This window comes from Durio zibethinus, chromosome 5, assembly GCF_047325235.1.
Source record: "Durio zibethinus cultivar Kanyao isolate XHJ-2024 chromosome 5, ASM4732523v1, whole genome shotgun sequence".
Lineage (NCBI taxonomy): Eukaryota > Viridiplantae > Streptophyta > Magnoliopsida > Malvales > Malvaceae > Durio > Durio zibethinus.
Genome location: NC_143166.1, coordinates 9,154,604 through 9,163,432, shown reverse-complemented (window position 1 = coordinate 9,163,432; position 8,829 = coordinate 9,154,604). Strand labels below are relative to the sequence as shown.

Sequence of the window (8,829 nt, the reverse complement as noted above, 5' to 3'; positions counted from 1 at the left end):
TAATTTACATATTGTTTCTACAATGATTTTTTTAAAACAGTTCCATATGATCTACATGTAGCTCAATAGAATACATAGCTCAGTAATTGCATCCTAAATGGAGTTAGGCACCAAATACAAAAAGCAATTGGGAGCAATCGTTGCATGAAAACGTGACAACCATGATTTTTCATCCTATAAATCTTGCAATCAGCCATGTTTACACACCAAGCTATGTTAGATGCAAAACCATCAGGAAGTCATAATTGTTTAACCCAAGCACAAACATCTATTCTCTACTCTTTGCTTAAAGTGTAAGAAGTTTTAGGCATGAAAACTTTCCCATTCCTTTCAACCAATTTCAAACAATACACCTTAAGATCTAATCTAACTTTTATGTTGTTTTTGGTTTTACCCTTAACATCTATTATTGTGTTAAAGATATTGTCAAAGATATTACGCTCGATATATATCACACAAAGATTATGCCGAATAAGATTGATATACCAATAGGGCAACTCCCAAAATATATTTTTCTTCACCTAATTGTGACTTTCACCAAAACCAACTAACTTCTAATCATTACATTTCATAGCAAATGTGATATCAGAAAAGCTATCCAACCAAGCTAAAAATTTTTTTCCCTGATAATGAAACAATAGAGAAGTCACACTCAATCTTTTTTGGAAATTTATCTCCTTGCTTTCTAAAAGGATGATCAAAAGGAAAAAATTGATGACGATAATAAAAAAAGCAAGCTTTCTTACTATAAGCCAATCGAAAAGATTTTCTTTATCCCGTGCAATAAGAACACGATAAGATTCCATGAGTGCTCCATCCAAAGAACATACCATATGCAAGAAAACATTAATTGTCCATAAAAGAGTTACCCTTAAACAAAAATTTTATTTTCTATAAGCATCATAAATCATAACACCATTTGACCATAATATTTTTAACTCATCTATTAAAGGTGTCAAGAAAACATCAATATCTTAATATAGATTACTTTTTCCTAGAATGACCATATTTAACAAGATATATTCTCACTTCATACGTAACCATAGTGGCAAATTGTATACCACTACATTATTGGCCAACATGAGTATGGTTTTACCCTTAGAACAAAGGGACAAAAACTGTCAACACATAATCCTAATCTAACACTTCAAACTTTAACTGCAAATGATTCATTACTGTGATTGAAATATTCTTAAACTTTACCATCTACAAAAAAACACACCATCATGAATTTGGTTATAGGTATGTCATGTCATATATTAAATAGTTTTACTTTACATATAAAGTCTTTGAAGTCTAGGTATCAGTAGCATATAACGTAAGATTTTATAAGGAATATATTTTTCTTCTCACCACCAGGCTTATTCCTTAATATTGAGGATGACAATATACTGAACAATAGGTCAATTGGCTACTTTTTTATAAAACAACATGCAATTGTTTTTGCATACATGAATTTTCTTATAACCAAATCCAAGTTTTGTCATCCTTTTTTTTCATTTTATAGAAGTTCTCTAGTAATTTATCATCCATTGGCAACATATCCTTTACTATGCTTATCAGATGATCAAAACATGACTAACTCATGTTAAATTTAAATTTATAATTTAAAGGTTATGATATAACAGATAGGATTGTGTGCTTCATACAGCTTAACTATAATGGTTCATCTGCATCATTCAACAAATAGTGGAAGCTTGTCGCGTTTACACTCAGACTTTTCTCCTCAACTTTTGCATCATTGGCATAAGAAGCATCTGCCCCAAAATCAAGATAGACAACATCCATAACCATTATAGTACACAAATTTTCTAATCTTACTTCACTAATCGATTCAAAGGTATCCCTACTTATTGATGGTTATCCTGCTTCTAACTCTCTATGTGAGATCGAACTCATATAACTAAGAGTAAAAATGTCATGAATAATCCCCCAAAAAATTTTGAAAGAGATTATTCAGGGTATTTTTGGCAAAAAACACCTTAAATAATCCCTTAGTAAAAAATTTGGCCAAATATGCCTTGAATAATCCCTTATAAAAAATTTAATAAGGTTATTCAAGGTATTTATGGCCAAAAACACCTTCAATAATCTACTTCAAATTTTATGAGGTGATTATTCAAGGTGTTTTTGGCAAAAACGCCTTGAATAACCTCATTAAATTTTTTTATAAGGCGTTATTCAAGGTTTTTTTAGCCAATTATTTTACTAGGTGATTATTCAAGGCATTTTTGCCAAAAACTCCTTGAATAATCTCCAATTTTTATGGTTTAGGGTTTAAAAGATTATTCAAGGCATTTTCTAACCAAAAACACCATGAATAATCCAAAAAAAAATAAGAGTTGATTATTCAAGGCATTTTTTAGGCAAAAACGCCTTGAATAATCCCAAAACAAATTTGAAAAAGATTATTCAAGGCATATTTGGCCAAAAAGGCCTTGAATAACCCCATTCAATTTTTTTGTAAAAGATTATTTAAGGTATTTTCTAGCCAAAAAAGCCTTGAATAATCACCTTTAATTAAAAATTGGATTATTTAAGTTACTATCATTTATGTCAAGGAGATTATAATAATTATTCAGGATTTAATATGTGGATTCCCCTCAACCAAATGAGTAAATCTGAACACAGGATGCCCTAAAAATTAAAGAAAGCCCCTGGTATCACATTTTTTTTGGGGATCACACTTTTTATCAAAATCTATGAATCTACAAACCAAACACCCCCTTAGTATATTAAACTGAAAATTAAGCAATTAAAATCTTGAAAGGCAATTATGAAATTTTAACACATGCAAGCATGCACAAACGCACGTATGTTTTGAAGGTGTGTACATGAACAGAGACTCAAAAGTCACGTAGTTTGAATTGATAGTTTTTTATAAGCAATAAGAACAAATTATTTTGACACAAATTCTCCAACACAAGTACATATGCAATAATATATTGTTTACAATTATAGATTGAGATTTTACTTTTCAACATAAGTACACAAATTCATCATTAGATTATATTTCATCCATGGTCTACTAGAAACTTCATCTTTAGATTATATTTCATCTTAATATGAACTTTAATTTTTATGAAAACTAGTCCCAATTAAAACCATATTTGGGCTTAGCTTTATTACTTTAGTGATATGGTAAGAACTCTTCCAAAATACTATTAATAAATAAGTAAGAACAATAAATTTTTTATTAATTTTTTTGTAAATCATATGTAATAAATGTATGCTATTCATTTATCTATAAAAAAATAGCTGTGAAAGTTTTTTCATACAATAGCTTATGATTTAACTAAGCTTTTTGTGCCAATAATTTTTAAACGTCATTTGAAAAATCATAAAAAAAAAATTTTGAAATCTCTTTCTCAATATTGTAAAAATAATAAGTAATTTTTTTTTTTTATGAATGCCTCAACTATACCTTGTCTATATAAAAATCCTAAGGCTAAGTAATGAAACTATACCTAGGCAGAGAAGATAAGTTCAAAACTCGATGAAGGGCCAATGGTCAAGGGTAGTTACAGGAGGTTATAAGCAGTCGTGGGCTCAAGGGTTCAAAGGCCAGTGGTCAAGGGCTCAAGGGTGTAAGGTCATGGGCTTATGAGCTCAAGAGTTAGCGAAGGTAAGGAGAATGTGGCATAGGCATGGGCTGATGACGAAGAGAAGAAGGGAGGAGAAAGGCTTAAGGTTATAAGCTCACGAGCTTAATGGCCAATGATGGTGAGGAGAAGGTTGCACAAGTTTGAGCCAGCAATGAGGACCAAGGAAAAGAGAGGAGAGAAGGGAAGAAAGAGAAAGAAAAGCTAGGGTTTTCAATCAAGGAAAAAAGAAAGAAGGAAGAGGACTTTCAAATTTAATTAACTTTTATTGATGGATTTTTCATAGATAATTCAAAATATTTTTAACTATTAGTGATGGATTACCAACAAAATCCATCACTAATAAAAATTTTTCCCTCCTAATTTAATTCTAAAAAAAATCATATTTTTTAAACCAAAAAATTTTTTATAGATGAAAAAAATTTATTGGTAAAACTTTAACGATGGATTACTGATGAATTTTTTCCATCAGTAAAAAAGGTGCCAAATCATCTTTTTTCCCATGATAACTTCACCTATGAAATATCAACTGATTTTCGATAAATTCCACAGGTAAAAATTTTCTAAATTTTTTTAATTTCCATCTGTAACTGTCGGTATCAAAGAGATTTCTAGTAGTGTTTGTTTTTCAAAATTTATGTTTTGACTTTTTATTTTCTTGTGACTTATGGTTTTTCATCTTTTTTAGATAGGTTGATTACACTAGTGTATTTCATGTTTGTATTATATTTTTTTCCAATTATGAGATTTTTTTTATTGTATTTGCATTTTCATAATTTTAAACTTTTATAATCACAATTTATAGGTTTTTATTTGGTATTTCAAGTTTATTTTTTAACCAATGGATGTATATTTTAGTTTTTACATTTTTATTATTTTTTTATTTTTTATCATGACCATGACTGTTTTCATTTCAAATTTTACTTTAGCCAATTAGAGTATATTATAATTGATAGATTAACTTTTGAAATAAATAATTGGAAGATAAAAATTTGTGTTTATCAATTACGAGTTTTTTATAATTATAAGATTGAATAAAGCATTAAAACAAAATTGGTTTTGATTGATGAAAGGTATGTAAATAAATTTATTTTTGTTAATTTTTTTCTATTTTTTTAATTTATTTTATCATTTTTGATACTTTTATAGAAATTTTATATTTGTATTGTTCTTTGGAATCATAATGCATATCAATTGAAAACTACGATTCATGAAAGATGTTGGTGTGAATAAAGATGAATATCGAATAATTGTTGTGAATGACAGTATGATTCATTTTGCTATCATTAAAGAAATGCTTGATGAAGGAGTAAATATTTGATGATATGGTTTTTACTCCGTAGCTTATTATTGTTTTGATTAGTGTTTAATTAAGTACTAATGAATTTTAAGTTTTTATACTTTTCTTTAAAATAAAATTTTTTTTTATTTCAAAAATTTTCATTAGTTATTATTAGTGTTGTTCTTCATATGGGTTTATCTTATTGTTAAACTGTTGTGACAAATCTATAAATTGTTTGGTGTTATGCAGATTTAAGATATTCTTTTTTGTTTTAATATTTTGTATATTGTCAATATTATACGAATGATGATTTATTTTTAAAAAAAATTAATTTTTAATTATTATTTGAACTAAAGATCATTTTAATCATTTTTTTGTGAAAAGTTTACAAGAGTTAGTTTGTGGACAACTGAGAAATAATTTATTGATTTTCTTGAATTAACATATAAAATTAATGCTGACACGACCATTAAAGTATAACATGTAGGAAGACATGAAGTGTAAAAGTATTTAGCTTTTAATAATTTTAATTGTAAATGTTTGGTCATCATCCATACTTTACAATATCTACTCCATAAAAAAGTAAAAATAAAAAAGACAAACAATTGTTAATAATAAGTTCAAAATAATTATTATTAGTTACTTTATAATAATATTTTTGGGTCTATTGTGCAATCCTATTTTCAAAATATCTATATCTTATTTCTAAATTACCCTTTTCTTTCATCACTGCCATATTCTGATTGTCACTATTACTATAATTAACAATGAACTTTTCTTTCATCTCTTCTATTCTTCTTTTTTTCTTCTTCTTTCTCTTTTCCTATATCTTTGTTGCTGTTGTTATTTCTACTGACAATGATTTCATTTCTCTTTTTTCCTTTGTTTTATCTTTTTTATTTTACAATCATCGCCTCACTGAAAATACCTCACAAAATTAGCAAAATTCTTTTTTGGTTTTAATTTTTACTATTTTTTATTTTTTAAGGAAAAATAGATGAAAAAAGTTTGATTATGCAACTTTAAGTTTTTTTTTTTTTAATTTTGAATTGAAATTGATTTGGTTTTGAAAATAATGGTTGAGTACTATTTTGGTTTTAATTGTTTAAATGACATGCTAATTTTTTAGATATAGGTATTAAATTTGGAAATTCTATGAGTGATACTTATTTTTGAACCATCGATCTTGTTCTTTCTCTCATTTCTCTCTACATATCTTACCCTACTTTCTAAAAAAATTGCTATATTATTAAAATAAAAAGCCAATCTCAATATAGTAATTTCTACTACAACATCCTTTTAAAAGATTTTTATTTCTAAAATATAAAGATACAAATATAGAAATAGAAATATTTATACTAATCTAAACTTTAATAGTTATTAAAAAGTTTAATGCCATGATTATTGTACATCTCATTGTTAAATTTATATCATTTTTCATATTTCTTTCAAAGTTCACTTTTACCATTTTCAACATACATTATCTACATGAATAGAGAACATTAATTTCAACAACTAGATTAACAAAATATAAATCGTATAAAAAGTTATGAAAAAATGTGAAACTAATTTAGTTTTAAACATGTCTAAGAAATTTTCTTTTCATTTCAGGTTTTCATAGTTCATTATTTAATAATTTGAAAACAAATCTTTGAAAAAAAATATAAATCAACCTTATTTGAAAAATATATTATCTTATATTAATTGCTTAAATTTAATTAATGGCAGAGAAATGAAAAACTAAAAATCATTATTATATTAATTTCAATCTTTACATATTCCATGAATTGATGTTTGAAAATTAAATCAGTTTTACTGATATTTCACTTTTATTTTTTTTTTAGGTTTCATATTTTCTTTATTATTCATAATAATTTTTTCTTCATTATGATTATTTTTTTAATTTTTTGGTTAATTTCTTTTTTTAAATTTTAGTTTGTTTTTATTTTTAATTTTTATTTCTATAAGCTAATATGAATATAGAGTTTTTTAAAGAGAAACATTTAAAATTTGAAAACTTATGTGTGTACATAAACACATATTTATTCACATAAATAAATTTTTAAGTATTTTGAAGATAAAACCATTATTTGTTAAAATTTCTTGAAACTTTTGATTTTCTAACGTTTATGTTTTTTACATTTAATTTTCTTATGATTTATAGTTTTCTATTTCCTCTTTTAAGGATGTTATATAAGTGTATTTCATATTTGTATTATATTTTCTTTTCCCAATGATGAGATTTTTTTATTGTGTTTGTATTTTTATAATTTTTTAGTCTTTAGTCATGATCTATGATTATTTTATTTGACATTTCAAGTTTTTATTAGTCTATTGGTGCATTTTTTAGTATTTTTATTTTTATTATTTTTTACTTTTTGCAATGATAGTAATTTTTTATTTCAATTTTGTTTTTTAGCTAATTAAAATATGTTGTGATCATTAAGTTGACTTTTGAAAAGGATGATTGGATGATCAAATTTTGTGTTTGTTGTGTGATGTTTATAATTATAAGACTAAACAATGTGTTACCACAAAATGATGTTGGTTGTTAAAAAGGTACAGAAATAAATTTATTTTTATTATGTTTTTATTTTTATTTCTTTGATTTAGTTTATTGTTTTGTTGTACTTATGTAGAGATTTTATATTTATGATATTCTTTGGACTCGTATAATGTATATCGATTGAACAATAAAATTCATGAAGGGGTTTTATATTATATCAATTTTTTTTATTGTAAAAAATAAAAATGATTATTGGGTAATTGTTGCAAATGATATGATTCATTTTCTTACTAATATCGTCATGAAAGAGATAGTCAATGAATACTTAAATATTCCACAATATGTTTTTTTTGTTAGTAACTTATGATTGTTTTGGTGAATGTTCAAGTAAGTGCTTAATAGTTTCTTTTTTTAATGATTTATTATAGATTTTGAGTCTTTGTGCTTTTGTTTGAAATAATAATTTCATTTCAAAATGTTTTCAATAGATATTACTAGTGTTATTATCATATAATTTTGTTTCATCATCAAACTGTTGGTAACAAGTCCGTAAATTGTATGGTGTTATGCCTTCAAGATTTAATGTATTCTTTTTTTAATATTTTCTATATTGACAATTTTATAAGTATAATGATTTGTTTTAAAAAATAACTTTTTATTGTTATTGGAAGTGAATATCATTTTAGCAAAAAGTTTATAAGAGTTAGTTTGTGAGACAAGTTTGTTTTTAAATTTGAAAAGAAACGTTTAGATTTGGGAAATTAATCTCAAATCATTATACTTATTTCTTTGACCAATAAGAATTTTCAAGGTTAATCGATACATAGAAATTGCGAAATAAATTTTAAGCTGTTATAATTACTTCTTTTTTTAGCTAATAGTTATAATTTTTATAACATTCTCACTATTTATTTGGTTCTTAATTTTTTTTTCATCATGGTTATGATTTGATTTATTTATAATTTTTGAATTAATGGTTTATTTATTATTTTTTAAAATATTTTTAAGCTTGTGGTAGTGTTTAAGTTATATTGTGTTTTTTTTCTATGACAAATTCATTTACAAACTAAATATTTTTTTTAAAATATTTGTAGTATAAAAGTCAAAAGTATAATTTTTTTTGTTCCTCTAAAATCCATATTAAATATCTTAAGTTTTTTCTACCAAAAAAATTTTCTTAAAATTTTAATTTGATTTATTTTGATCTTTTAAATTTTTTTCTCAATCTTCAATTTAAAAATTTTTATTGTATTTTTCCTACAAAACTTAACTATTGACAATCAAGTCCATTTTATGGATAAAAGGTGGAAGGTTAAAAATTTTTAATATATTTTTTGTTATTTATAAAATTCATGTTTTATTTTACTTTTATTTTAAAGATTTTTAGAGTGATTTTAAAGGTTTTACCTTTTTATTTCTAAAATGGTGAAAAAGGTTAA

General features: G+C 24.8%; 1 pseudogene; it reads right to left on the bottom strand.

The window, feature by feature from the left end:
* Positions 1–275: 275 nt before the first annotated feature.
* On the bottom strand, positions 276–1,794 carry LOC149518741 (uncharacterized; annotated as a pseudogene).
* Between the last annotated feature and the right edge of the window lie 7,035 nt (positions 1,795–8,829).